General features: G+C 44.8%; 1 long non-coding RNA gene across 1 annotated transcript in view; it reads right to left on the minus strand.

Moving 5' to 3' along the window:
• Positions 1-1,016: 1,016 nt before the first annotated feature.
• LOC123378858 overlaps positions 1,017-14,458 on the minus strand; it is a 28,164-nt gene continuing 14,722 nt past the window's right edge. The window contains exons 2-4 of the long non-coding RNA XR_006582767.1: positions 8,554-8,672; positions 3,212-3,370; positions 1,017-2,503 (exon numbers count right to left, since the gene is read on the minus strand). This is a non-coding gene — a long non-coding RNA (uncharacterized LOC123378858). The remainder of the gene's footprint in view (positions 2,504-3,211; positions 3,371-8,553; positions 8,673-14,458) is intronic.

Below are 14,458 nucleotides of genomic sequence, written 5' to 3' on the forward strand. Positions count from 1 at the left end.
GAACAAACTATAATCAAGATTGCGGTGGCATTAAACACACACACAGCATGAGCATTGTTTCATCCCAGGTTAGGTATTATTAAACAGTAGTATTAGACTCTTGTAAGCTGCCTACTCAGATTTTACTCAGTGGAGTCTAAATATACTGTATATTTCATTTAAATCTCATAGCCCAAAGCATTCAGCATCATTTCAGGCAACAATCCAATACACCCAGTTTATCCCTTGGGAATGTAAGCTCCAGCTGAGTAAGCAGAGTATCTCATCCCAGTACTCTGACATTAACCTTACAGTCCACTTAGGGCCCAGTCTTGTAAGGTACAGAACACTTCCAGCCTTCCATAGAAGTGGGTCAAAGGTGCTTAACACCTCACAGGAGCTCTTGCTGCATTACAGAATCAGACTGTTCATTAGAGCAGTGATCTAAATTTCAGCTCTGTTTGTGTGTTGCAAGTGACCTGCTATCCAGCCTGATCAATTATTTGATTTCTCATGAGTGCCTCCACGCTTGAATCCTTCTTCCTATTTCTTTCATACAAAAGTTGTCCATCAAAAAATTCTTTTAGTAGGCTAGTTTTCCATTTATATTCATGTTGTGATGGGAGAGTGAAATTTACAATGTTTGATTCTTCTGTCAGGCCTGTTCTCATTTTCCACCAAGTGTCTGATTCAAACAGGAACAGAACAGAAGAATGTTTAAGGCAAATAGTGTTTTTCATCAAATAGTGAATTTTCCTACCGAATGTTATGCAAATATTATCACCGATTTATGTTACAATTATTTCTTTGTACTGCAGTCAGTAGGACAAATCTTATTCCCCTATCAAAATGAACAGAGCAACTGATAAGCAGGAGCTACTCAGGTGAGTAAGGTTTTTCAAGAATACTAACTAATTTGTATTAAAATGCTTATTCTTATAAAGGAAGTATTAAATAGGTTTTATTGTTCAAGCTTAGTTTCTTTTTCTAGAGCTATTCACATGCAGCATAGATGCAACAATGTAGGTTTTCTGAAAGTAGAAGTGATTAGTTCTAGGAGGTGTGTTCATAGTCAGTTGAAAGTCATGTCTTGGGGGGCGGGGTAAGCCAAACACAAGGGCGTTGTGGTATTAACCAGGTAGATTACATAGTAGCAAAATGGTAGGATTATTTTTGTATGAGTGCTCAATTTTTGAATCTACAAGGACAGGAAAAAAATCCCAAACCCAATGTGTAGGAACTTAGGCCCTGATTCAGGACAGCTCTCAAGCACATGAGCAATCCCAGCTCTGTTCTTCAAAGCATATAAGTACATGCTCAAACTCTGAGTAAAGGCTTAAAAGTTCCGCTGAAGTTTGAGTGAAGACAATGGAACTTAAACAAATATGCTTAAAGTTAAGTGCTGGGCCTTATTTACAGTAAAATACCCCCATTCTACAAGCTAGGAGCTGTCATCAGGTTTATTAATATGTTATGCATTGCTCAAGTTTTACATCATCTTCTCCATCCCTCTCACTCCATCTCCATCAGGAATCATGAGGCAAAACAATTTTGGGTTTCATCCACTGAAGGAAGTGAGAAATCTTTTGAGACTCTCAGGTTGGGCCTATTTAAGACCTCCTGAGTTTAGTCACTGTCTTCAGGGAGAGCAGGATTGGTTCCGAAGCACATTCTATCTATCTCAGGTAAGCAAACCTCAGAAACTGAGCTGTAACAGCAGCACACACTTCAGAGCGTCATTTGCTCCCACACAGGCTGTTCCCCTTTTTTCTTGTTAAATACGATGGTTAAATACTGATGGTTGTTTCACTCAAACAAACACACAGGTCTGCCTTGGTTTCAGGAGCTGACAGCAGGATGTGGCTGTGATCAACACGGTAGCACACTTTTCAACCTCTTTTCAGCATTGCCATGCGCACACCTAGGGACATGCCTTAAAAAAAAAATCCATTATTACAGAAGACCACAATGTTCAGATTGGCATCCACTTCCCCAAAGTTTGAGAGTGTTTGGATCATCCGGTTATAAGATAGACCCAGACCTGAACTCCACAGCTCGCCTTCAGCTTCAGGCATGCTTAGATCCACGTGTTTGCTTTGAGTCCGCCTCTAATCCTTAGTGCTACAGCAGTATACAGACAGGCAAGATCTACATCGTGCATAGGCATGCAGGTGGTTAGCTCAAATATCCCAGGCAAACAATTTCAGTGACCACAGTGGGTCTCAAGCTGTAATTGGCTGAGCTGCTCCTGTCACAATGGTGAAGCATCTGTCAGTCTTCAAGCTGTGACTTTTGCAGCTAGTTGGAGCTCAGTTAAAGATTCTCTTCAGGTTTCCAGATGCTGTTTTGGGTTGTTTGACCAGCTGAACTCAAGCCATCCCTGCTTCATCGCCTGTTTTTCTGTGTGGGGTGTCTTTTTGGTGTAAATTCAACTGTTGATCAAACTTTCAGACAGTGACAGGATAGCAAACACACAGGAAGACAGAACCAAAATGCAGAGTGACCTAGAGAGATTAGTGAGAACCTGAAGACAACAAAATGAGATTCAATCCTAATGAAAACATGAAGCCACATTTCTTCTGTTTAAACAGTACAGATGCAAAAGAGTGGGATGTAACTAACCAGGTGCACACATCCCATTAAAGTGAGTTTAATTTCACATCACTACTTAGCACTAGCCTAATTTTCTCTTCTTTTTTTCTAGTAACTAGAGTTGCCATTGGAAAAATAGGAGATCAGGGTTGGGAGGAAAAATAGGGTACAGGAAAGGAGAGCTTAAGATGAACTGACAGTAGGAAAATGTTTGAAAACCATTGAGTCAATCTGTAGTTAGTTATGCTTGCTGTGGAAGCAATGCTGTTCTATTTATGTAAATTCCCCCTGTAGTTTCAGCTGGAGGTAGTATTCTTCACATCCTGGCCCCAACTATTCTGTAGTGTGCATCATTAAGCAGCGGCTGCATTTCAGTGGTAGGCTAAGAGATCCCGATATGTAACATATTTAGGAGTTAAATAAGTGTAAGTCATTTTTATTTCATTAAAATATATGCAATTGCTTTCTTTATGGAAAAGGCACATTACATGTAGTGCATGAGCTTGTCTCCCCTGAATCATCTGGAAAGCCCCCCATAGTCCAGTAGTGGGTCATCAGCTGATGTTTGGATACCTTTGATACACCAGGTTTTGCTCTTGCAAAATATATCAATGGTGTAAGGTCAACTTGAGTTGTTTACCTTCCACGTTCATGCAGTGCCATTCTTGTGTGGAGTCTGCTTTAATCATCTGACTTGACATTGAGCTTCTGCACGCTTTGCTGATATATCGGTACACTCCAGAGGTGATATTTCCCGTGTACAAATACAAAATTGGGAATAACTGGTTCACCAGCAATACTGCAGAAAAGAATCTGGGGGTTATAGTGGATCACAAATTGATTACAAGTCAGTGTGATGCTGTTGTGAAAAAGGCAAATACCATTTTGGGATCCGTTTTGGGTGCCACATTTTATGAAAGATGTGAACAAACTAGAGAGAAGCCATGGGAGAGCAACAAAAACAGTAGATTAAGTAAACATGGCCCCTGCAGAAAGATTGAAAGAACTGGGCATGTTTAGTTTAGAAAAGGGAAGGCTGAGGTGGGACTTGATAAGTCTTCAAATATATAAAAGGTTGTCATAAAGAGGATGGTGATCAATTGTTCTCCATGTCCACCAATAGTAGGACAAATAGTAATCAGGTTAGTTTACAGCAAGGGAAATAGAGGTTAGAAAGTTTTTTTCCTAGTAACTATTCTTCTAGTTAGGTATCAGGGAGGTTGCGGAAGCTCCATCATTAGAGGTTTTAAGAACAGTTTAAACAAACACCTTCCAGGTATGGTCTACGTGTCCTTGGTTCTGCCTCAGCACAAGGGGATGGACTAGATGATCTTGTGAGGGTCTTCCCAGCCCCAGGATTCTATGCCATTGGAAATGTTGTCAGACTGCCCTAGGACTGGCCCGTAAGTGCAGGTTACAGCCTAAACAATGGGATTTCCATCCATCATGCTGTGCAGTGCATGCACAAGAAGTCCAAAAGGGTAGGAACCAGACAAGAGACAGGAAACCTGAATTAAAGCATGGAAGCAATAACATTTTTGCCAGTCATCCCTATTTCCATGTAACCTCAGTAACTGGAAATCATTAAGGTTAGATTTGCTTTCATTTGTCACCAGTTAAGCTTGCTGATCTCTTTAAAAGGGCGTAAGTCACCTGACACTGGTATGCAGCCTTCCTTTGCATGGCAGGGTTCGGCCTACGACATAGGAAAGATTGGATCAACTCAGCAGTCCATCTACTCCAGTATTCTGTCTCCAGCCGTGGTCAACACTGAATGCTTTAGAGGAAGGCGTAAGAACTTGCAGAGCAGAGGTGGACTAATCTGCCCCCCCCACATCCTTAGATTGGTTTAAACCCTGAAGCACAAGGATAACATCTCTTCAATTTTTACCACCATTAATTATGTAGAGCACTTTACCAATGTTAAACTAACCCTCACATCACCCCGGTAAGGAAGGTAGGTAGGTCACTATTATCTTTAGTTTACAGGTAGGGAAAGTGATGCAACTTCCCATAGGCCACACAGTAAGTCAGTGGAAGAGCTAAGTTTAAAACTCAGGTCCTTCTCGTCCCCAGATGCGTGCTCATGCCTGCTTTGAGCCCTTTATTCATCCAGCAATGGCCATCGCTCTTTCCTGTCTCACTCACACACCACTATTGGTTTAGCCTTTCTGCCAGGTGTCATCTGCCAGCAGCAGCAACGGCTAGGTACAGATGTCTAGGGGTTCCTATTAAACTTCTAACAAATACCACAGGCTCCAGCCTCCACCCAGACGCACTTGACACCTGCCTACGAAGGGCACCCAGGAAATCTTTCCCCGCTCGCAAGAACTGTCTGTGTATGAAACAAGGAGACCTCACTAAGGTAAAAGAGGACACAGAACTGACTTGGGAAAACACAATCATAAACCTATATATGAACTTACCCTCATGTCGTCTTTGTCAGAAGTCCTTTAGCTCAGTTTCCTACCCAATGATGTGAACATCCTATAAGGCAGAGGTGGGCAAACTACGGCCTGCGGGACCGTCCTGCCCGGCCCCCGAGCTCCTGGACTGGGAGGCTCGCCCTAGGCCCCTCCCCCGCAGCTTCCCCCTTCCCCGCAGCCTCAGCTCACTCGCTCTGCTGCCGGTGCAATGCTCTGGGTGGTGGGGCTGTGAGCTCCTGGGGCAGCGCAGCTGCAGAGCCCAGCCTGACCCGGTCTCTGTGCTGCGTGGTGGTGGCAGCGGCAGCGTGGCCTGACTCCAGCCGGGTGGTGCGGCTGTAGCGCCGCCAGCCACCAGTGCTCCAGGTAGCGTGGGCAGGGGTGTGAATAGGGGTTGGGGTGGTCAGGGGGTTGAAAGGGGGCAGTCAGGAAGGAGGGGAGGTTGGATGGGGCAGCAGGGGGCAGTCATGGGCAGGGGTTCCAGGGGCAGTTGGGACAGGGAGAAGGGGTGATTGGATGGGGCAGGGATCCTGGGGGGACCGTCAGGAATGAGAGAAGGGGTTAGATGGGGCGGTGGCAGGGGCCTGGGGGCAGTCAGGGGAATGGGAGCAGGGGGGGGTGGATGGGGCAGGGGTCCCAGAGGGGCCATCAGGGAACAGGGTGGGTTGGATGCGGCAGGAGTCCCGGGGGGGCAGATAGGAGGTGGGGCCGGGCCACGACCCCCTCCCCTAACTGGCCCTCCATACAATTTATGAAACCCAATGTGGCCCTCAGGCCAAAAAGTTTGCCTGCCCCTGCTATAAGGCAATGTCTCTAACAGTCACTTTCTTCTCTGCTATATGCTACTTACAGTTGGTTGTCGGTGGTTAGCTAAATCCCAGAGTTCAGGTTGGTTGTCTCGAGTCCAGCCACTAAGGGAAGTGCTTCTTGATCCAGAGCTGAAGTGCCACCTACCTAACCCAGCTGTGGTGATTTCAGCTTTACTGGTGCAGGATAGGGGGCCCGCATTCTGTTCTGTTGCTGGCTCTGCAGCAAAAGCCATCTGGAACTGCATTTATTTCCTCTCGTCCATTAAACCGCAGCAGACCTCATTTCCCCACCCATGCCTCAATTTCTTTTCCCCTCGGGTATCATTAATTCCATAACTGGCTTATTGATATTGTCTGCTGATTTGTACAAAAGACACTAACATCAGAACCCCATCTTCACCCTATCACTCATGCTAGCGGTCCTTCATTAAGGCTACTTATGTAAGTGAGACTGTGCAGAATCAGGTCCTAAATCTGTATTGTTTTGAAGGAAAAAAACTGTGCTAATAGAGGGACCAAGTATGCAGAATTCACCAGGTGTCACACACAGGCCTACAAGTTATTTTTCTTAGCACATATTGTATCGTTGTTAGATTTGTGATGTAGCTTCTCTTTGGGAGAGCTGCTACAAAAAGCAACTGAATTTGCATTCAGCCATAATATCTGTAGCTAGAGATCATTCTTCAGGCAAAGTGACTTCCTGGGAACCAGGCATCTGTGCTGGGCTGAGAGTTCTGAAAGAGGGGGTTTGCCGATATGCCATTTGGCCACCTTTGTTCAAGGACTGGTGTATATAGAGTAAGTAAAACAAATTACACTGAGAAAATACCCAGACTCCATGTCACTGATTTCTCCCCAAATGGGAAGCTGAGCCACACAGTCCAAACATCTACCACCACTCAGCAGCGGGGTGACACTATCACTATTTGTATTACAGTATGGCCTGCAGGCCCCAACTGGAGCTCTGGGTGTGTAACCCAGATTAACCCATTCTAGGTCTGTCTCCCCTCTTGTGGCTGATCATGTATGAGCTTACTACTTTCTCTAACGCAGTAAATGTGTCTTCGCTCAAGCGGTGGAAGCTTAGGCTTTTAGATCCAGACAGCCCGGGTTCAGTCGTAACTGATGATGCAATAACTACCCTAAAGAGTTAATCTAAACAGACAAATGGGGGAGAAATAAAGTGTTATTTTACTCGGGGGGACAGAGACAGAGAGGGAGTGATTTGCACAAGGAAGTCTTCAGCAGAACCAAGAATTGAGCCCAGATTTTCTGCATCCCCCTGCAACATTTTAACTACAAGATTACCCTCTCCCTGTGGTATCTAGAGTCCAATAAGATGCGGCTTCTCCTATCTTATCTCTTGTATCTTCCTCATTTTATTGTTACTATTTTTGAATCCTATAGTATTGTTAAGATATTAAAAAAGTGAGCCAAATGCAGCCAAGTGTAATGGGTTTGCATTAGGCATGAATTTGAGCCAATATGTTTGGCTATATTCATTCAGTTTAGTGTTGTCCTAGGTGTGTGTTTAAAAAATATTTGTTTCTTGCTCTTTTCCACTTGCTCATGGAACATTTATTTTGGTTGTGGTTTTTTCCCCTCATGAAAATTAATGAAGAATTAGTTGACAAATGAGATGCTTGGAATTATACTAAGCTCTGGCTCTCGCCAGTTCTTTGTGCCTCAGAGAAAGAAGTAAAACAAAGAAATACTAATGGGGAAAGAATATAATAAACTACCATGGAATGGAGAGCATTTCAAAATTATGCAGCCTCTCTCCCTTTCATTATGCCCTTGGTTTGCTTTAATTCATACAGTATTGTTATCAGGTTTGTTGGGGTTATTTTGAGAAGAATGACAAAACAAAGTAATGAAATGTGGCTGTATTCATCAGCCAGAATTAAACTCAGAAAATTTAGCAGCAAAAGCTGAAGTCCTTACCAAGCGAACTGAAGGAGTGACTAATGCCTGGCAATGAGTAACAGATTGTTACAGTCTCAGGAGCCAGCTGCTAGAGGGAAATATACTCAGGTAGTCAGTATACTACAATTATGCTGTACATCAGAGTCTTTCCGGTAATGCGTAGAATAGATGTATGTAGATCATCAACAGTTTTTAAGAAACAGCTCAAGAATCTCTTATAATGGAAAATAAACCCAGTGGAAGCTGGTGACATCTCAAAGCCGAGAGGCCAGGTCCCTTTTCTCAGGTTGCTTTCCTTTGTGTCACTGTGGATTGTGCTGATGGCCAAAATTCAAAATATTTCTGAAATGCTGCTGCAGTGGTGTCTAAATGCAATTATAGTTCAGGTGTCCCATGCTCCTATTTTCCTTGATAGGCCAGGATCTGTGGTTGGATTACATTAGCTACAAACAATGCACCATGGTTTCCCCTTCAGTCAGCAGAGATGGTGCATCATGGGAAAGATCTGGCTAGACCCACCCATCCAGAAGAAAGGGGGATATAAGGCCCTTGAACTACACTTCCCTCGAGGCATTACAGCAGCATTTCAAAATTGGAACATTTAAGTTTTTAGGCAAAAAAAGTCAAAAACTTTCCAGGCATTCAATTTTTAAATTAAAACATTAAAGTTTTCTGCAGAAAGACACTTTCATGGAAGAGTTTGTTTTGTTGAAAATCCAATTTTTGATTGCAAACAACTTTTATAAGTGATAAATAGAGTAGGCACTATCTGGCATACCTGCTCCCTATAATTCTAACACCTAGATTGCAACCTTGAGATGTACCTCTGAATGTGATCAGATTGAGGCTGGTACATTCTGGCAGGCAAAGCTCCTTTAGTGATGCATTGGAAAAGGTGCCTTCATAGAAAGAGAAAGTGAAACATACTTTCTTCAGACAAGTCCTGAAAAGAAGAAATAATCCATTTTAGATTCTGGAAGTCCAAACAAGTATCATGTAGCATAGGCATGGAAAATAGCCTTGCACATCCGACTGTTCTGGCCATACAAGTCTATGTTCAAGCAAGCACTCTGTCAAAACCTGAATAAAGGTGGGCTTTTTGAGGGGCTGTTGATTTTGCTGAATGCTAAGGAACAACAGTATCCTGTCTGCCAAACAGAAAACTCAAACGGGGAGAATAAAGTAATTATGGTGAATCAAGTGTGACACATTGCATTCCATATTCCTTATGAAAATAGATTATATGAATATGACATAACAGATATAATTGGAAAGGTTATGATTTACTGAATGTGAATACCCATTTCTGTATCTGAAGTTAGGAATATTGACTATGTATCTGTATTTCAACTATGCTACTTTGGGTGACGCCCACTGCTAACACTTCAGGTACAACAATGGAAATGCCAGACAGGGCTGATGGCCTATCAGCAAGGACAATAGACTGTGAAAACCTTGGCCTTCCTGTGGATGCTCCATACTGCCACTGATCCTACAGAGTCAGGTGGTCTTGTCACCTGATACTAAAACATTACCAGGGACTTGTAACTTTCCACTGTAAGGGAAGGGGGGAGGGTGTCAAGTTTGGGAAACAAAGGATTCCCGCCTTGTGTAAATACTATTTAAGGGTGAGGCAGAAGGCAAACAGGACTCTTCCTCTCCATGGCCTGGCTACTTGAAAAGACAAACTGCAAAAGGGAAGGCAAGGGGGGGAGTCCAGACAGACAGGGGTCCAGTCTGAAAAGGAATATAACTGGAACTCTGAACCACAGAAGCTTTGCAAACTGCCTGCAACAATATCTAGGGTGAGAAATACTATTTGTAACCAATTTCTTTAGTGAAACTAGGGGAGTTTGCATGTTTGATCTCATTTGCTTAGTAATCTGCTTTGTTCTGTTTGTTACCCCTTTTACCACTTAAAATCTGCCTTTTATAGTTAATATTTTGTTTTGTTTATTATTAAACCCAGTTTCTGTCATTTCTAACTGGGTGAGGGGGTAAGAAGTGTGCACATCTCTCTCTACACTGAGGGAGGGGGCGAAGTTCATAATATATCTTTGAGTCTGCACTTCAAGGGAGGTGGACACCTGAGTGCTGGAGCAAGTCCCTTAAACTGAGTCTTCCCAGAGCTAATCTGGAGCTGGGTGTGGCCCTGCCAGTGTGTGTTAGAGGAGGTTTTAAGAGCAAAACAGATTAATGGGGCATGTGCTGGCAGAAGAGGTAGACTCAGTGGTCCCAAGGGGTCCAACCTGTCACAAAGTGTTTGGAAATAGAAATGTAGGACTGGCGAGAGTGAGGGTGGGCCAGTTGTTAGGGCATTAACCTTGGATTTGGGAGACCTAGATTCAAGTCACTGCTCAGCCACAGACTTCCTATGTGATCTTACCTGTGGGCACATCTCTCTCTGTAATATGGGGATAATAGCACTGCCCTACGTCATGAGGGGGTGTATGTAAGGATCACTGTATAACAGATTGCGAGGTACTCAGTTAGGAATGGAGGCTATATATGTACAATAAATCATGCAATACCATTGGATTGGCCATTGATTTCAATGGGATTAGAGTTAGTCCTTTCAAAAATTCCACTCCAAACGTGGATCTAATGATGCACATTGAAAACAGGGATGGCTAGTTAAATAGTGGGAAAAATTCCCAAATGTGAAATTTGGCACTTAAATCAGATGACAAATATTATTGGCTGTATCTTATTTATGCAGCTCTAGAGCGGGTCAAATACTTCTCTTGCTGACATTTTCATTTTTGGTCAAATGCTTAAAACCATCTGTTGTACAAACTTCCAGTTTTGCTCAGCATAATCATATTTAGTTCTTCTTTAGCACACTTCCTCCAGTAACAAAAAAACTACACAAATATGAAGGGGACACTAACATTCTTCCCTCTTGGGGTCAGGAAGCCCCTTTCCGGCAGCATTGGGAAGCTGGCACACCTGCCAGAAGTTCGTTGGGTGGTCTGACCTGCGACTGCAAGTCAGCCAAATAGCAATTCAGGTCTCCAATACGAGGGCTCAGCCTCCTAGTCGGGGTGGACAGCAATAGCCTATGGTCCCGGCCCTCTGAGCATGGGCTAAACACTTCAACAGTCTACAGCCCTCAGCTTCCTTGCTGGAGTGAATAACGCTGTTCTAGGGCTCTGGCCCAAAGGTTAGTGCACACCCATCCCTGGCAGTGTTAGGTAATCCCACCACAGGGTCAGTAGGGAAACGTGAGGTTGCTGCCATGCATCCCAATAGGACAACTGGACCAAAGTCTTGTTTCCCCAGGCTACTTCCTACCAATTCCTGCCAGCGCTGCTCCATCCCCGCTAGGACCTGGCTCTCAATCTCACAGTCCTTCCTCCAGTCTCTCTCCATAACCTTTCATCTCAGGGGACCATGGTTTACTTTTCCTCCCCGCTTCCAGCCACAGGCTCAATTCCCTGGAAGGGACACCTGTCTCCTTCCCTGGTCTGCCTGCAATGGAGCTACAGGGCCCTCCTCTTATACTTCTTGCCCCACCCCTGCACTTCCAGTGAAGGGGGTGGGGCAGGCTTAGCTGCACCCACCAGGGGCATTAGCTCCCTCCATACTGAAGTGAGGCCACTCTGCCTCGCCACAGACACCATCAAACCATACTGGACTCCAAATTTAGAATATGTACAGGGGGGTGGGGGTAGAAGTATGCCAGTCAAGTTTCCCCATGAGTTAAGACACAGCATGGCAGGTGTCTTCCACTCTATCACCCCCTGGTACTCAGCTCTTTGGTGACTCAGTCACCTGTTCTTGTCCACAACTTAGCTGGGGGGCTAAGTGACATATAATCCAGATCCCTTCCAGGGTAAAGAAAGTCCCACCAGTCCCTCTCAGGCTACTCCTCAACCCTGGGCTCAGTCTTCAGCCCCACCCTAGGCTCAATCACCCTTACATTGAGGCTTTTACATCCCTTTCTCAGGGCTGGTAGGGGAACATAGCACACCCTCTACAATGATTTCCAGCCCAGGGATACTGCATTAAGTCTGCTCCTGTGGACATGCTGCTTCTTTCTTGGGCCACTTTCTACCTCCAAGTCCCTTAATGCAGTTTTCTAGTAGCTTAAAGCTAATTTAGGGTCTCAGGGTTTCTTCCTAGGCCCTCCCAGCCCCTCATTCCTCCCCTGATACAGCAACACACAAGGCTGTCTCCCTAAATATCACCCCTTTTTCCAGGCCCCTCATAGAGATATCCACTCCTTCAGCTGACTGCCTTCTCATCCCTCTCTATGTAGTTCTGCCTGACCCTTCCACAGCTAGAGTCACTAATTGAAATTGTGTTCAGATCAGGATCATCCAGCTGGAGATTAACTGCTAGCTCACAGACAAAGCAGAGCCTGACTTCCCTTAAAGGGCCAGCCAGCTAGTGATAGTGTAAAAATAAGCTTTTTATAAAATCTAAAACCAATAGAAATGTTTCTAGACTGTAAGCTCTTTGAGGCAGAGACCGTCTCTTTGTTCCGTGTTTGTACACCACCTAGCACAATGGGAGCCTGGGCCGGCTGGGACTTCTAAGTGCTACTGCAATACAAATAATTAATAGTATTCATCTCCATTAAGTTGCATCCCACAGCCATTCAAAAATTCAGTGCCAGTGGAGACAGCGCTCTCATCCTTTGCTTCCAAAAGAAGAGGTCCCAATGATTTGAGCTAAAAGAGAATCTGTTAGCTATTAGCATTACAGAGTATATGACACACAGTTGCACATTTTTGATTCTGCCCAGGAGAGGGCAGTGGTGCATATATTCAAAAATCAGTTCAATACACAATTAAGTGGAAATATCAAATATTATTTAATTGTATTATGTTAGCACCTTGGAGTCTTAGTCACGGACCAGGACCCCATTGTGCTAGGTGCTGTACAAGCAGAGAATAAAAAGATGGTCCCTGCCCCAAAGAGCTTACAATATAAGTAAGAGCTTACCATCTGTCTGTTACTAAGGAGAAATGGTTTCTCTCTGGACATTTACTAGTGTAACCGAAATGAATATTCGGTAATCCTATATTTGAACTAATTACATTAATCCAGGGTTGTGAACGTTCCCCATCACAGGATCTCATATTTTTTGCATGAGATTGTTTTCCCTTTCAGGGGCCTGGACGTAGTACCACGGTATAGCTCATGAGCAGTGTTGTGCTTCACATCCACAGCATTTTTCACTGTCAGCTTCTATTTCGTAGGTCACATTTGCTGCACATGCTTGCATTTTTAGCACAACCATTTGCTGCCTTTCATACCTAAGTGCCTTCAGCAGATGCTCAGTTTTTCTGATTTTCTACCTGACAGAATGAAGGGAAAAAACAACAACAAAAATCCCTACAGTTGTTCAGTTCAGCTGTGTTCCTTCTCTGGTGCATGTGGGGAAATGAATTCATTGAAATGACCCTGTCAGCAACAGCTAAAATTCGTTCTATTGTTCTTTACTAGTTCAGCTGGCCTATACCTTGTTAGTGTTTCAGGGTTGTTCCCATCTTATATTTCATAGACTCCACGGTCTGCACATAGCTAGTTTCAGTGGATGTTTTATCAGACTATCCTTCATCCTATATATATATATAGCCTTGGATCTGTGTTGCTGCTAAGAAGCAACTTCTTTAAAACATTAAGCAAACCTAGATCTTGATTTATATCACTAGGATAACTTCAACTCTATGGTTGTCTCCTTAATAACGTCAACCTATGAGGTGAAATCATCTAATAAAATGAAACTGGGTTTGTGGGAAATTATGTCTTATGAGTAGGGCCCTACCAAATTCACGGTCCATTTTGGTCAATGTCATGGACATAGGATTTTAAAAATCATAAATTTCATGATTTCAGCTATTTAAATCTGACCTGTGGAGCGACTGAAGGTCCCGCCGCCGAAGACCCGGAGCGCTGCCCCGTCAGCAGGGGCGGCTCCAGGCATCAGCATGCCAAGCACATACTTGGGGCGGCAAGCCACTGGGGGCGCTCTGCCGGTCGCCACAAGGGCAGCAGGCAGGCTGCCTTTGGCGGCTTGCCTGCGGAGGGTCCGCTGGTCCCACGGCTTCGGCGGACCCTCCGCAGGCAAGCCACCGAAGGCAGCCTCCCTGCCGTGCTTGAGGCGGCTAAATGCCTAGAGCTGCCCCTGCCTGTCAGTAAAAGTGCTGCAGCAGGTGGCGCCTTTTTTTTTCCGCTCCCGCTCTTCCCTCCACCTGGCTACGCCACTGTTTCAGTGACTTGCCCCACGTCACATAAGAACTCTGTGGCAGAGGCTGGGATAGAATCCTATTCTCCAGAGTACCATACAACATTAGCCATGAGATCATCCTTTCTCTTCCCACAAGCCCCCTGCCTCATTCCTACACACCTGTGACTCAATGGGAGCCTGACTTGTGGGTGGTCTTGTCAGTGTATGCAGGGAGACCTTGCCAAGCCATCTATTTGATGGCTTCCTCTGCCAGGGTCATCTGAGTCAAGAGCTCTGGGCTGATGATCAGGGGCAGGTGACAGGTGGGGTCCCTCTGACCCCCGCTTTGTGCCATCTGGGGTGTGTGGGTGTGTGTGCAGGGCCACTGCTCTATCTGGGTGTGTACCTTTCTGCCACCAATCCCTCCCGGCTGGAGAACTGGATCAATCTAGAGAGCAGGGTGTCTGACTGGGTGCAGAGGTGGATGGGGCTGTGTTACTGCCTTACCCTTTAGGAGAGGGTGCTGACATTCAGCCAGCCAGTCCTGTCCC

This window comes from Mauremys mutica, chromosome 10 (genome assembly GCF_020497125.1).
Source record: "Mauremys mutica isolate MM-2020 ecotype Southern chromosome 10, ASM2049712v1, whole genome shotgun sequence".
In the NCBI taxonomy this organism is placed as follows: Eukaryota; Metazoa; Chordata; order Testudines; family Geoemydidae; genus Mauremys; species Mauremys mutica.